Raw genomic sequence first — 15,387 nt, 5'->3', positions numbered from 1 at the left:
ATGAAACTACTCGTAACAATGAATAATAAAGTTTCTTCCACATTTTTCTACACAGGCACAGACATTTACTAGGGAAAAAGTCCATTTTACTACCCAAGGAAACACATTTTACTATAAACAGAACTTAAGAATGCCAACAAAATCAGAGTGAGAAGGTCAATGGAAAATGTCCATTAAACTCTTCAATTCTGGAATGCAGCTTTGTTCTTAGGGGATTAGCAGATGAATGGAAGTCTCCCTGGATAAATGAGGCACTGATTCTCTATGAAGTTCCCAGAGCAACAAAAGAATGACAGGATGGTTTTGCATATAAAGACAATAGGCCTGGCTGCTTTGGCCAAAAGCTCCCAATTCTCCAGTTGTGCACACGACTCAAAAACAATTGGCCATTTTCCCCTCACTTCTACTTACCCTGTTCATGGTCTTGGCTTATTCTTGTGGGGTCTAGTGTCCTGCAGATGGCTTCCTCCGTCCTCGGCCTTCCGCTGTGTCTGACCACCCATCTAGCGCTGCCACTGCAATGGCCTTCAAGGGCCGTCAGTCCTCTCCCAGACTCCTCTCTTCTTCCTCCCTCATTCCTTCATTCTTGTTAACTTTCTGAGCAGTCTTTGTTTATTTATGGCACATATTCCCAGTAGAAGTTATTTTCACAGACTCATGCAATGTGTGCAACATGCCAAGGCCGCAGTATGTGTGGGAATCCAGTTTTCCCTCCCTGCCTCTGCTTGGCAGCCTATTGTCTCCTCCTGTTAGCACCTGCAGCAAAGTCACAGCCTAAAGTTGTGACAGTACCATGATATCCAAGGCAACCAACGGCGAGGTCCTTAACATAGAATTATTTCAACGCAAGACCAAGCATAACCCAAAACTGAGTAACAGGCAAACAGAGCGCATGCTTTAACACATGTCTTTATTAATACTAAATGGAGTCAAAGTAATTTTTGGCCACCATGAGAGTTCTTTCATGAATTATACAAAGAAAGAGCATACAAATTAAGAAATTGTACAGCCATGCCATAATTCCTGACAAAATGTATTAAAAGGATACCAAGGAGAAAAAATAATGGAGAAAATAATTTCTAAGCTGTCTTTGTCAAACACTTAACACGTTAGTTTTTTTTCTAAGTCAGAAGCGCTGAACTAGAGGCAAGAATTAGTGTTATGTAATAATAGTTAATGACTGAACTATGAAATAATCTGTGTCACCATTCCTGTAAGTCAAAATGTTTTTTTTAATGTTTATTTATTCATTCTGAGAGAGAGAGAGAGAGAGAGAGAGAGAGAGAGAGAGAGAGAAAGCATGAGTTGAGGAAGGGCAGAGAGAGAGGGGGAGAGAGCAAATTCCAAACAGGCTCTGCACTGTAAGCACAGAGCCTGATGCAGGGCTCAATCCCACGAACCGTTGAGATCATGACCTGAGCTGAAACCAAGAGTCAGTTGCTCAACTGATTGACCCAGCACGGTGCCCCAATAAGTCAAAACTATTAAGTGACTCCCACTGCCAACACCCAGGGTAACCTAGGGGGGTGCTAACAGACCTCTATAATTGCCACCAGTTCCATCAATCTACGTGATCTAAATAAAAGCAGTGTGCTTGCCATACAAACACATCTTCGAGACAATTTCCCAAGTCCTACACCTCCAACCAGGTTGCTACCCTTAAACACCTTGATTTAGTCCTGGTCCTTTATCTAAGGAGCAGGAATCAAGCCAAGATTAAATATATGAGCATTTTGTTAATAGAAATGTCACGCAAAGGGAAATAACAGATGGGGTCAGGCAAGGTTAAGAGAACTGACAGACCCACCTTTACTGTCTAAGGAAGCTTCAGCAAAGCTGTCTGGGAGTTCTTAATCCAAGGTCAACCAACAAAAGAGTTTGTCTCCTGAAACAGCATGCTTCAGTGTCCCCACTCAGTCATTGCTGGGGAGCAGCCCATGGGAGGCAAGAGCTACAATGGATTCCAGAGGGCGGAGGCTGGGGTCCTGGGACAATTGTCCCCCCCCCCACCCCTGCCCCCATGCAGGAGGCCTATGAGGTGCATTCTCAGGGCCCGTATACCACTGCTACATAGAAATTCAAAAGTTTATACCTGTGCAAGAAATCTTGAGTTTGGCACCCAAAGTTTCCCTGATCTCCGCATAACTCATGTGTAACCTTAGTTTCTGGCACTTTCTTTGTTGGCACTTTCACATTAGTCTAAGTAACCCCTTGGTCTTCATATCAGTCCCACTGGTGACCAAAATGCTTTCCTTCATACTATTTCCTCCCTGTAATACTTTTCCCACCTCAAAACCTCTTTTTAAGATCTTACCTACTCTGTAAGGTCATTCTGAAATGCCAACCCAACGTTAAGACCATCTTCAAAACTCCTGCCTCCACCCCATCTACTTAACTGCTACCCTAGTGGAAACGTTCTTTCCCTCCTTAGAACATCCATGGAACTTCATATACTCTTGTACTTAGAGTATTAAGCACTTTCTACTTGCTTTAGTTCTTACAAGTTTTATCTCCATAGCAAATCCCAAAGAGGAATGTCCACATTTCAAGTGTGTCTTCCCATACTATTGTGCAAAAGATAAACTGAAAAAAGCAAATGAATTAATGACAGACAAATTCTGGCCTGGTGCATATCTATTGATCCAGGCCTAAAAATAAGGCTAAAAGACCATTTTTATTTCTTATTTTCATGTTTGTATTGATTATTCATTTATTTATTTTTAATTTTATTTAAATCCAAGTTAGTTAACATATAGTGTAGTATTGGTTTCAGGAGTAGAATTTAGTGATTCCTCACTTATATACGATACCCAGTGCTCATCACAACAAGTGCCCTCCTTAGTACCCATCACCCATTTAGCCCATCCCTTGTGTTGACTTAAAAAAAAAAATTATAGGATAACAGGAACTATCAAACCCAAGGTAATAGTGATTCTAAAACTCAAGGCAAAAAAAACCCCAACTACCTGGGAAAGGACATCATCACTGCTGTAGTCATAGAGAATCCACACAGTATAATTAGCTGACATAGGAAACTGACCCAATAAATGAATATTTTGTGAGACTGAAACATAAAATCTTATTAAACAAGGAGGCTGTTAAACTGAGGAGGCTCTAATGCCATGGCCTACAAAAGCAAACCAAAATCTAAGTCTCTAAATGCCTCACAGTTATAAAATCAAAACGCTAAGGATAACCCATCACAAACAGCCACCTAGGCTTAGAGTGACAGCCCATCAATAATTTCCGTACTTTGCTTCCATCTTTTCTTCACAAAAAATCTCTCCCCGAGCTCCTGTGAAAAGAGTGCTTCTAACCACTTCTAGTTTGGTGCAGCGCGATTTGAATTGATTTTTGCTCAAATAAACTCTACAGTGTTTTAATATGCCTCAGTTTATCTTTTACCAGTTCCAGAGCAATGAGAAACCAAACACGGAAAGCAAACATGAGCCCCTGGAGCATGCTGCTTTCCTGCTGCCTGTGGAGACGGTGAGCAAGTCCTACTCGGATCCTGGATCCAGGTTCCACAGCTTTCGCGTTATGAGCTTTCCCACTTCATTTCAACATTTCTACTTCCGGACTGGGTTCAAAACTGCTGGAAATGGACTGGGTCGGACTTAAAAACTGGACTGGGTCTGGAGTCAGACTAGGTCTGACTTAAACGAACCGGTGCCCACGTGAGGCCTCAGGTGAATAAAACTTTCTTTTAAGACTGAACAAGTAGGTTAACCTTACCAAAGATAATCTTCAATTATACTGGCTTCAGTGGGAAACTTTTACCCATTTTAGGTAATCTTATCAATTTACAAGGTGCCCTGATAACAAGGGTCTCACCCAGACACTCACTATAAAGAGTAGAGGGAAAATTATTCTTCTTCCTCTATAATTTCTGCTGGCCAGGATAAGACCAGCTGGGACACCTCACTCGCAATGCAGCCATGAAGAAGGCATTCTGGGAAAACTGGTAGAAGTCAGCAAAAGGTAAGAATTCTTACCAAAGTCAGCCCTCCCAGATGACTGTCTGTGGTGCCTGGTCAAGATAAGAAGGTAAATTTCACATTTTCCCTTCCTTTCCAAATTTGGATCAGCAGAAAAAAACATGGGTTATCCATCCTTTCTCAAACAAGGATAACTATTGCCTTCTTGTTTGTCTCATTTTGTACCCTGAGAACTTAGCTAGGCAACTGTCAGATTAGGGGCCCCCAAAAGGTAGCTGAACATAAATCTGTGTTACACCCTATTTGTGGCCAGATAAGGCTGGGCAGAAATGCGGATGGCGTTCCATTTGCAGCTAGGGTCCTACCAACTGTTACAATACCCCAGCAATTGCGGCTCTCAGGGGGACTGTCCAGGTCTTTCTTTCTATTGGGTATTTTTCACAGTGGCTCTGGATTTGGGTAACTAGTATCATCTGCACCTCTTTGAGAACCCCTCTTAGCTCCATGGGGTGGTTCAATACTGCCAGAAATATTTACTGTTTGCTCCAGCTGAAACCTGACAAGATACTCAAAAGGATTTTTTTAAGTAGCTCTGTGGTCATAAATTAGCCAAATTGGAAGCTGATATTCAGAGCCTGATAAGAACTTTTTTTAGGCCTTCTCCCCTAAGCTAAAACGAAACTATTTACCCAGAAGAAAGAAAAGCATTGTAAAGGCACTGTGGAAGGATTTACTAAAATGTTGTAAAGAAACCCAGCTGTAAATCTAGAACATACAAATCGGTTGATTTGTTGCAGATCTTCTCCCTGATACAAAGAAGCAAATGGAGGCTCCGGCACTTTGATGGCTGGGTCAGGGGCTACACATTCAGATTGCAACGTTATTCTTTGAAGAATTAAAAACAAATGTACTCATCTTACAGTATCAGTCTTTCTAAGAACAGACATGCAGCTCTAGAAACAATACAAAGCCCACCTATCCTCTCTACCAATCCCCCTCTATCCATCTCAAAGGCTTGCAGATATTGTAAAAGATTTGGATTCAGACAGCAAAAGCCCTTCTTGGAGAAACTTACATCCTTTCTCTGTGCCTTTGAGATGTAGATGTTCCACCTGGTTTTCTCTAGGAACTCAGAGCCATCTTTTTTAACGTTTATTTATTTACTGAGAGACAGAGCGAGAGAGAGCACGAGTGGAGGAGGGGCAGAGAGAGAGGGAGACACAGAATCTGAAGCAGGCTCCAGGCTCTGAGCCGTCAGCACACAACCCACCCAACCCAGGGCTCAAACCCATGAACTGCGAGATCATGACCTGAACTTAAGTCAGACACTCAACCCACTGAGCCACCCAGGTGCCCTGGAACTCAGAGCCATCTTAAAATGCAAACTTCAGGAAGATAATTCTAATTAAAGAAAAAAAGAAGAAGCTATTTGATGTCTATCAAGTGATGAATGGATAAAGAAGATGTGGTATAATAGCAGTGAGCCTAGTTGGCTCACTTGGTTAAGCATCCAACTCTTGATACTGACTTGGGTCATGATCTCACAGTTGTGACATGGAGCCCCCTGTTGGGCTCTGCCCTGAATGTGGGGCCTGCTTGGGATTTTCTCTTTCTCTCCCTCTGCCCCCCTCCCCAGCTCATGTGCTCTCTCTCTCTCTCAAAATAAATAAACATTAAAAAAAAAAGATGTGGTGCTCACGTGCGCGTGCACACACACACAACTGAATATTACTCAGCCATCAAAAAGAATGAAATCTTGCCATTTGTAACAACATGGATGGAGCTAGAGTCCATCTGGCTCTGCCAACTGAGCCAGCCAGGTGCCCCAAAATTTATCTGTATTTAAAAACAAATTTTTAATGTTTATTTATTTTCAAGAGAGAAAGAGACACAGTGTAAGTGGGGGAGAGGCAGAGAGAGAGGGAGACACAGAATCTGAAGCAGGTTCAGCACAGAGCCCAACGCAGGGCTCTAATTCACAAGCTGTGAGATCATGACCTGAGCTGAAGTCAGATGCTCAACCAACTGAGCCACCCAGGCATCCCATGTATTTTTAATTTAAGTATAGCTGATATATAATATTTCAGGTATACAACATAGTGATATGACAATTATGAACATTATGAAATGCTCACCACAATAAGTGCAGTTACCATCTGTCAGTATACAAAGTTATTACATTGACTAAATTCTGTACCCATACTTTCTATCCTCATGACTAATTTATTTTATAACTGGAAGCTTTATAACTTGGAAGCCCCTAATCTCCTGTACCTATTTCGTCTATTTCCTTCCCTGCCTCCTGCCAAACACCAGTTTGTTCTCTATATTTGTGAATCTGTTTCTATTTTTGTTTTGTTATTGTTTCTTTGTTTTGTTTTTTAGATTCCACATACAAGTAATTTCATATGGTATTTGTCTTTCTCTTACATTTCCCTTAGCACAATACCCTCTAGGTCCATCCATATTGTCACAAATGATAGTATTTTTTTTTTTTAATGTTTACTTATTTTTGGGAGACAGAAAGACAGAGTGCAAGGAGGGGAGGGGCAGAGAGAGAGGGACACACAGAATCCAAAGCAGGCTCCAGGCTCCGAGTTGTCAGCACAGAGTCTGATGCAGGGCTTGAACCCACAAAGCACGGGGTCATGACCTGGCCTGAAGTCAGACACCCAACCAACTGAGCCAACCTGGTGCCCCATAAATGGCAGTATTTTACTCTTTTTTTGTGGCTGAGTAATATTCCATTGTGTATATACACCATATCTTCTTTATTCATTTTTTTAAAGATTTTTAAAAGTAATATCTACACCCAATGTGGGGCTCAAACTTACAACCCCAAGATCAAGAGTCACATGCTCTATGGACTGAGCCAGCCGGGCACCCTATTCATGTTTTAATGGATACTTGGGTTGCTTCCATATCTTGGCTATTATAAATAATGCTGCAATAAACATAGAGGTGTATGTATCTCTTCAAATTAGTGTTTTCATTTTCGTTGGGTAAATACCCAGAAGTGAAATTATTGGACCATATGGTAGGTCTTATTTTTAGTTTTTTATGGAAACTCCATACTGTTTTCCAGAGTAGCTGTGCCAATTTACATTCCCACCAACAGAGGATGAGGGTTCCCTTTTCTCCACATCCTTGCCAGTGTTTGTTATTTCTTGTCTTTTTGGGACTAGCCATTCTGACTGGTGTTAGGTGATATCTCATTATGGTTTTGATTTGCAAATTTCTCTAATGATTGGTGAGGTTGAGCATCTTTGTATGTGTCTGTTGGTCTCATGGCTAAAATTTTTAAAAATGAAAGCTATAAGATTTCTGTGTATGTCTATGTATGTGTGTTACAGATATATGATATTTTTCTACCTCCAGATGATATTGCCAAAATTAATTTATAAAGGGCTTTATTTAATAGGCTTAAAGTCAAAAGGTATTTACATAAATCATTATACTCTCAGAAATATAGGAACTAACTCAAATGGTTTTCAAGTACAAAGTGATCTAGGATAATCTTTGGTAAATAGAAACTAGTTTAAGTGTGTTAGTTTAATTAAAATAAGCACGCCTTTAGAGTCAACAGCATTAAATATAATACTTTTGTTCTACCTAGGTTTACTAAAAGTGAATAAGCTCATATTAGTTCTGTTACAGAATATGTCAGCAAGAATGATGTTTAGCTGTTTAATGCCTTATAAAATTTTCATAAGTAATTTAAACATAATTAAGAATAAGTAAATTAAATATATGTAAGGAAGATAAAGGTTTATAAATGCACTTTTCAATAATAATTATGCCTAATGATATATCTACCAAAAAACAGCTTCCCAAATCCAAGGGGTGGGAGGATATGCAAAACAGGTGAAGGAGATTAAAAGGTATAAACTTCCAATTATAAAGTAAGACACAGGGATGAAAAGTATGGCATAGGAAATATAGCCAGTAATATTGTGATAATTTTGTATGGCAACAGATTGTAACTACACTTGTGGTGAGCACTTCATAATGTTACTATTGTTGAATCACTGTTGTACTCCTGAAACTAATATTACCTGCCAACAGTACAATTAAAAATAAAAGTAGAGGGGCGCCTGGGTGGCGCAGTCAGTTAAGCGTCCGACTTCAGCCAGGTCACGATCTCACGGTCCGTGAGTTCGAGCCCCGCGTCGGGCTCTGGGCTGATGGCTCGGAGCCTGGAGCCTGTTTCCGATTCTGTGTCTCCCTCTCTCTCTGCCCCTCCCCCGTTCATGCTCTGTCTCTCTCTGTCCCAAAAATAAATAAAAAAAAAAACGTTGAAAAAAAAAATAAAAGTAGAAAGATGGGGTGCCTGGGTGGCTCAGTTTGGCGGCTGACTCTGGCTCAGGTCATGATCTCGCGGCTCATGAGTTCGAGCCCTGCATTGGGCTCTGTGCTGTCAGCTCAGGGCCTGGAGCCTGCTTCGGATTCTGTGTCTCCCTTTTTCTCTGCCCCTCCCCCACTCATTCTCTCTCTCTCCCTCTCTCCCTCTCTCTCAATCTCTCTCTCAAAAATAAACACTTAGGGGCGCCTGGGTGGCGCAGTCAGTTGAGCGTCCGACTTCAGCCAGGTCACGATCTCGTGGTCCATGAGTTCGAGCCCCGCGTCAGGCTCTGGGCTGATGGCTCAGAGCCTGGAGCCTGTTTCCGATTCTGTGTCTCCCTCTCTCTCTGCCCCTCCCCCGTTCATACTCTGTCTCTCTCTGTCCCCAAAATAAATAAAAATGTTGAAAAAATAAATAAAAATAAACACTTAAAAAAATAAAAATAAAAATAAATAAATATAAATAAAAATAAAAAGATAATGCAAACAAATCTATATAGTATATTAAGAAAACAATGAAATGAACTCAAGTCATTTTTACAGTATGAATTGTGGTACAATTTTGTTACGTGTTTTATGTATATATTTTTATTTGCCAAAACTCATCTGTTCTATTACTTTAGTGGTGGAAAAAAATTATTTTTAAGATACAAAACAAATGTAAAATTATGTATATAATTATCAATAATACAGTAAAACCTTGGATTGTAACTTGTTCTGTGAGTGTTCTGCAAGACAAGAAAACATTTCTAATAAATTTTAACTTAATAAATGAGCGATATCTTGCAATAGGAGTAGTATGTGACACTGAATGTCACATGATCACAACTGGGCCAATGGTTCTTGAAATTCACTTTGATATACAAGTGTTTTGGATTACAAGCATGTTTCCAAAACAAATTATGCTTGAAAGCTAAGGTTTTACCATATATGTATTCTTGGCAATTATATATGTATGTTTCTCTGTGGGTTATGTGTGTGTGTGTGTGTGTGTGTGTGTATACACGTATGTATTTGTGTGTACATATATTGGTACATATTTCTTTTTTATTTATTTACACCCAACGTGGGGCTCAAACTCATGACCCTGAGACCAAGAGTCACATGCTCTACCCACTGAGCCAGACAGGCACCCCTAATAGTACATATTTCATAGACTCAATATGAAAATTAAATATAAAGTGCTTGGAACATAAAAAACACTATAGATTTGAGGCACCTGGGTGGCTTAGTCGGTTGAGCGTACAGTTCTGGATCTCAGCTCAGGTCATGATCTCACAGTGTGTGGGTTCGAGCCCCACGTCGGGCTCTACACTGACCGAGTGGAGCCTGCTTGGAATTCTTTCTCCCTCTCTTTCTCTCTGCCCATACCCCATCTGTGCTCTCTCTCTCTCTTTCAAAAATAAATAAATAAACTTAAAAAAAAAAACACTGTAGAGTTTGTTAATATTATGATTATCAATGATTAATACATTTTGAGGGGTCAAAAAAGATAGTTTTCAAAATCTTTTTAGTAACTCGAAACCTGAAGGTTATACTGAGATAAGCTAAATGAGGGTTATTCACTGACTATCTTAGTCATTCCAAATGATAAAATACTAAAACAGCAAATACTGAACATGGGTTTATCCACTTTTGCCTTTCTTTTACAGAGGAACTAAATATATTGGGATCTATTAGTAAATATCTTTTGTGCCACACTGAAAATTTTACTATGAGAAAGAAGGTACTTCTAGAAATTGTGAAATGTATTTATAAATTTCCCGAATCCATAGAATGCTAGTGTAACAGACAGTCACATCGCTGACTTCTTAGTTTTCACAAGGAATAAAGGATCCTAAGGGGTAAGAATTCTAATCAACATAATTAGTAATTACAACTACTTAGGAATAATAAGGGTGCAAGGAAACCACTGGGTCTGTCTGTAACCTGAACCGGGCCTAGAACTCTCCTAGTTTCCTCAAATGTCTGGCTACAACTCTCCAGACTGACATTTCCCATTTTCTCCCACCCTTCTGACTTGGAATCACTAAGCACAAAGACTGCCCTGGAATCTCCCTGGAAGAAACCATCCCAGGTCCTTCTCACTGCCGACACCACAGCCAAACTTCAGGGACTGGAACCCTGGGTCCACATCTCCCCATTAAAAAGGGCTCCCCCAGACTCCTGGAACCACACACCGGCTGCAGACCTAAAATTAAAGTTGACTAGGGAGGTTCCTACCCAGAAGCAGATGGACTTTCTTGCTAAGATGGTTTCAGATAATAGAACTGCTTTAGGTTACTTCTTGGCTGAAAAAGGAGGAGCTTGTGCCACAGCAAATACCTCCCACAATACCTGGATCAACACCTCTGGTGTTGCAGCAAATATGATAAATTAACACATCAGCCACTTGGCTAAAGCAGGTTGATGTCCCTTCTTTGATTTATCTGATACCAATTGATTTGGCTCATGGGGGCCCTAGTAAGGAGTATACTTCAATCTCTTGGTATTATCCTTATAATAAGTCATCATTTTAGTCCTCTAGTATGCTATTTTCTCTCTAAGGTCTTAAATGCATGTTCACAGCCATCAGCAGTACATCAGATGGTTTCACTGGGCTTAGAGAACCAGAAACAAGATGATTAATGAGATGAACAGCAAAAACATTTCTTTCATGGATCTGACATCATAACCTAGGGAGTTTCACAGTGAGACAAGAACAACTTAACTCTAATGGTGGTTAAGAATAGTACTAATACTGGGGCGCCTGGGTGGCTCAGTCAGGCTCTTGATTTTGGCTCAGGTCATGATCTCATAGTTCGTGAGTTTGAGCCCCATGTTGGGCTCCACACTGATAACGCAGGGCCTGCTTGGGATTCTCTTTCTCTCTCTGCCCCTGACCCCCTCTCTTAAGATAAATAAATAAACTGTATATAAAAAAAGTAGCATTAATACCGAGAACCACGTGGCTGGCTAGTTGGTGGAGCATGTGGCTCTTGTTCTCGGGCTCGTGGATTTGAGCCCCGTGTTGGGCGTGGAGTTTACTTCAAAAAGATGTTAAAAACGAAAAAAAAAAGAGTACCACCAATACCAAGACATGTTCAATCTGTCATTCTGAGAGGATGACCAAAAGGACAAATTGTTAAATTAATGAAACAAGGAGGTCATTAGACTGAGGTGGCTGTCATAATGTGGCAAGCTATGGAAGGAAACCAAAATCTAGGCCTATAAAACCAAAACACTAAGGATAACCAAGCACAAACAGCCACTAGGCTTTGAGGTACAGCCATTCAATAATTTCCTTACTTTGCTACGTTGCTTCCTCCTTTGCTCTACAGAAGTACCCCCGCCCCCCCCCCACCCCGCCCCGCAAGCTCCTGTTGGCGAAGGGCTCCTAACCACTTTCAGTTTGGTGCTTCCCAATTCCAACTGATGTTTGCTCAAAGTCTTAAAATTGTTAATATGCCTCAGTTTATCTTTTAACAATCCTACTAAAACCCCTTCAGCTATCTATGTCCTTTTTATCTCTATATCACACATCTTAGCTCTCAGTCTCCATCTTCTGTTGGGCCTTTGGCTCTTGTTCAGCTTTGTACCAAATCCACAATTAATACAAAGAAATAAAATCATTAAATGGCTTGAATTTGCTTAAGAGTCTCAAAGCAAAGATGTAACTGTTGTTGTATTGTTTTTAAAATTAAATCCTTTGAGAAAGTATTTCAGTTGAATTCAAGAGTATCAGACTCAAAAGAAAATCTCCAAATTAATTCTACTCTTCTGTAAATAGAGAACCTTGTAAACTGTTCAATAAAAGAATAATCAGTAGTAAATGAAGATCAATCAATCCCTACCTTCAAGATAACCTTACCTTCCGATAACCAGGAATTTGAGTTTAATAGAAAGCCCTTAAAACTCAGCTCACCATACCTGAAGCAATGAACAAACCATCTATCCCTAACTTGGTTTAGAGAAAATCCAACTGCTTTATAAAATTATCTCTTTCATGCGTTCATTTATAATCAGGTTTCAAGAACCTCATAAGATGCTTTCAAGGCAGAAACGTTTTCTCCAAGAAAATTCGTCTTTTTTAAATATCATTCAAGTGTGATTGTCACAGAGCCCTTAGGGAACTGACACACAGAGGGAGAAGAACACATCACCATTAGCTAGTCAGGTACCAACTGGCTCTAAGTTGCCGACTCTCTTTCCTGGAAAAACCAAGTATGTCTGAGCAAACGGAACATTGATGATTATCGGGAGACATTCTCTGGTATCAATATACTGCTTGCAAGGGATGAATCAGGATTACAAATACCACCTGAGGCATGGAGTGGTTCAAGCACACAGTCCAGATACACTCTGGAAGAAGCTGAACTTTAGACCAACATCCCATAGAAAATCCTCAAACAGAAAGTTCTTCAATGTCAAGAAGGTGATCAACCTGAGAAATAGTAACCACATGTAGGACGTTTGCACAGAATAAAACAGACAGCCCAGAACTACAGCAACACATTCTTGGAGAGAAAACAATAAATTGAGAAACTATTATTTCCACAATATATGCCTATTCTTGTAGCTGTCAGGTGCTCTGGCAAATGTGTTCTTAATTTTACACTGTCCCAAGAAGTATCCTTGTTGCATTTAATTGCTAATTTGAGGCATTAAGTCAACCATAATTCTTGGAAGTTTGCAACACATGAGGCAAAAGTCAAGCAAAGTCAATAGAAGTGACAGTCCAAATCCTTCTGAATATAAAGACCAGACAAAGCACACGGACGATAGAAATATATCTCCAAAGAAGGAGAAGGACGCAGTCAGAGTGAAAACATCAAGAAACAGAAGGGATTATTTCATTTGAAGTGGCAGCAGCAGCAGCTAGCCTAAACTTGATGGTAAGCCAGCTGATGTAACAAGGGCAGACACAGTGTGGTAGATAACTCCAAAAGCAAAACTCTTAGGGTACAGTCAGTAGAGGATGTGACTCTTGATCTTGGAGTTGTATGTTTGAGCCCCATGTTGGGTGTACAGATTGCTTAAAAATAAAATCTTTATTATTTATTTATTTTTAAAAAATTGTAAAGGTTTATTTATTTCTGAGAGAGAGAGCACGAGCGGGGAAGGGGGAGAGAGAGAGAAAGAGAGACAGAGACAGGATCCGAAAGCAGGGTCCAGGCTCTAAGCTATCAGCACAGAGCCGGACACAGGGCTTGAACCAACAAACTGCAAGATCATGACCTGAGCTGAAGTTGAACACTCAACCAACTGAGCCACCCAGGCACCCCAATAAACATTTATTTTAAACAAGGAGTTTTGCTGGGGCACCTGGGTGGCTCAGTCGGTTAAGCATCCGACGTGGGCTCACGTCATGATCTCATGGTTCATGGATTCCAGCCCCGAGTTAGGCTCTGTGCTGCCAGCTCGGAGCCTGGAGCCTGCTTCGGATTCTTTGTCTCCCTCTCCCTCTGCTCCTCCCCTGCTCACACACTGTCTGTCTCTCAAAAGTAAATAAAGATTAAAAATAATTTTTTTAACAAGGAGTTTTGTTTTTAAATTTTTTTAACGTTTATTTATTATTGAGAAACAGAGACAGAGCATGGGCATGGTTCTCAAGAAGCAAAGATAAGGGGAGACACAGAATCCGAAGCAGGCTCCAGGCTCCGAGCTGTCACCACAGAGCCCGACGCGGGACTTGAACTCACGAGCTGTGAGATCGTGACCTGGGCCGAAGTCTGACGCCCAACCGACTGAGCCACCCAGGTGCCCCATATTTTTGCTTTTTAAAAAAAAAAAAAAGATTTTATTATGGGGGCGCCTGGGTGGCTCAGTCGGTTGAGCATCCGACTTCAGCCCAGGTCACGATCTCACAGCTCGTGAGTTCGAGCCCCGCGTCGGGCTCTGTGGTGACAGCTCGGAGCCTGGAGCCTGCTTCAGATTCTGTGTCTCCCTCTGTCTCTACCCGTCCCCTGCTGGTGCTCTGTGTCTGTCTCTCTCTCTCTCCAATGTTTATTTTTGGGAGAGAGAGAGAGCGCGTGTGCATATTGGAAAGGGGCAGAGAGAGACAGAGACAGAGGATCCGAAGCAGGCTCTGCACTGTCAGTGTAGGGCCCCAAGTGGGGCTCAAACTCACAAACCATGAGATCATGACTGGAGCCAAAGTTGGACACTGAAACATCAGCTGGATGACTGAGCCACCCAGGCACCCCAAAATGTTTATTTATTTTGAGACAGAGAGAGAGAGAGAGAGAATGGGAAGGGCAGAGAGAGAGGGAGACAGAGGATCTGAAGTGGGCTCTGTGCTGACAGCAGAGAGCCTGATGCAGGGCTGGAACTCACGGACCACAAGATCATGACATGAGTCAAAGTCTAATGCTTAACAGACTGAGCTACCCAGGCACCCCAGCAAAACTCTTAAAATACATGGAGAAAACAATTTTAGTAATTCTTCCCTGACCTTCAACATTATTTCTAAAGAAGTGATAAACTGAATAATAAAGCAGTCTAAACTATCTAGCTTCTAAAACATTAAAAGGCAAAAATTCAAAGTCTTATAAAGAGGTCTTCCTTACTTTATGCAAAATGAAGGAATTCTGTTGTCCTAACATGGATTTTATTTTTTGTAATTACTCTGGAAAATGTCCACCTCATCTCAAGACTTTATCTGAAAATGATCAATTCCAAGTTCAAATCTCAAAATGATCAATTCCAAGTTCAAAGGAACAAAAGTAAATATATTTTGCAAAATTTTGTCATGTGAAAACCTGAAATTTCTTTTTAACACTGCATGACAAAGCCTCAAAACATTACCTAATGCTATGCTTTGCCTCTTTGTGCTTCCTACTTTTACTTATTATCAACTTCATACTGCAGAGAATAAAAATTGATATCCTGGATAATTATGTCCTTGTCTGCCAGTATAGTCTGCCACATTTACTTCCCATGTGCAGTAAATGAATAATTTTTTAATTAAATAAATGTCAAATAGCTTAGTTCAGGCATGGGAATGGCCTTACTAAGCCTCTGTTGTGTACACAAATGTTGAAGAACACTTTGAGGAAGAAATAATATTTTCATACCTTCAACTGTTTATTAAAACCAGGGAGAGGAAAAAATAAATTATTTTGACAGC

The 15,387-nt window shown here is 40.7% G+C and overlaps 1 protein-coding gene across 2 annotated transcripts in view; it reads right to left on the bottom strand.

Moving 5' to 3' along the window:
- Positions 1–15,387, bottom strand: part of FRMPD4 (FERM and PDZ domain containing 4) — an 852,065-nt gene that overhangs the window by 800,118 nt on the left and 36,560 nt on the right. The window lies entirely within an intron of this gene.

Source organism: Felis catus, chromosome X (assembly GCF_018350175.1).
Source record: "Felis catus isolate Fca126 chromosome X, F.catus_Fca126_mat1.0, whole genome shotgun sequence".
In the NCBI taxonomy this organism is placed as follows: domain Eukaryota; kingdom Metazoa; phylum Chordata; class Mammalia; order Carnivora; family Felidae; genus Felis; species Felis catus.
Note: the sequence above shows the minus strand (reverse complement) of the source record. Positions and strands in the feature narration are given on the sequence as shown.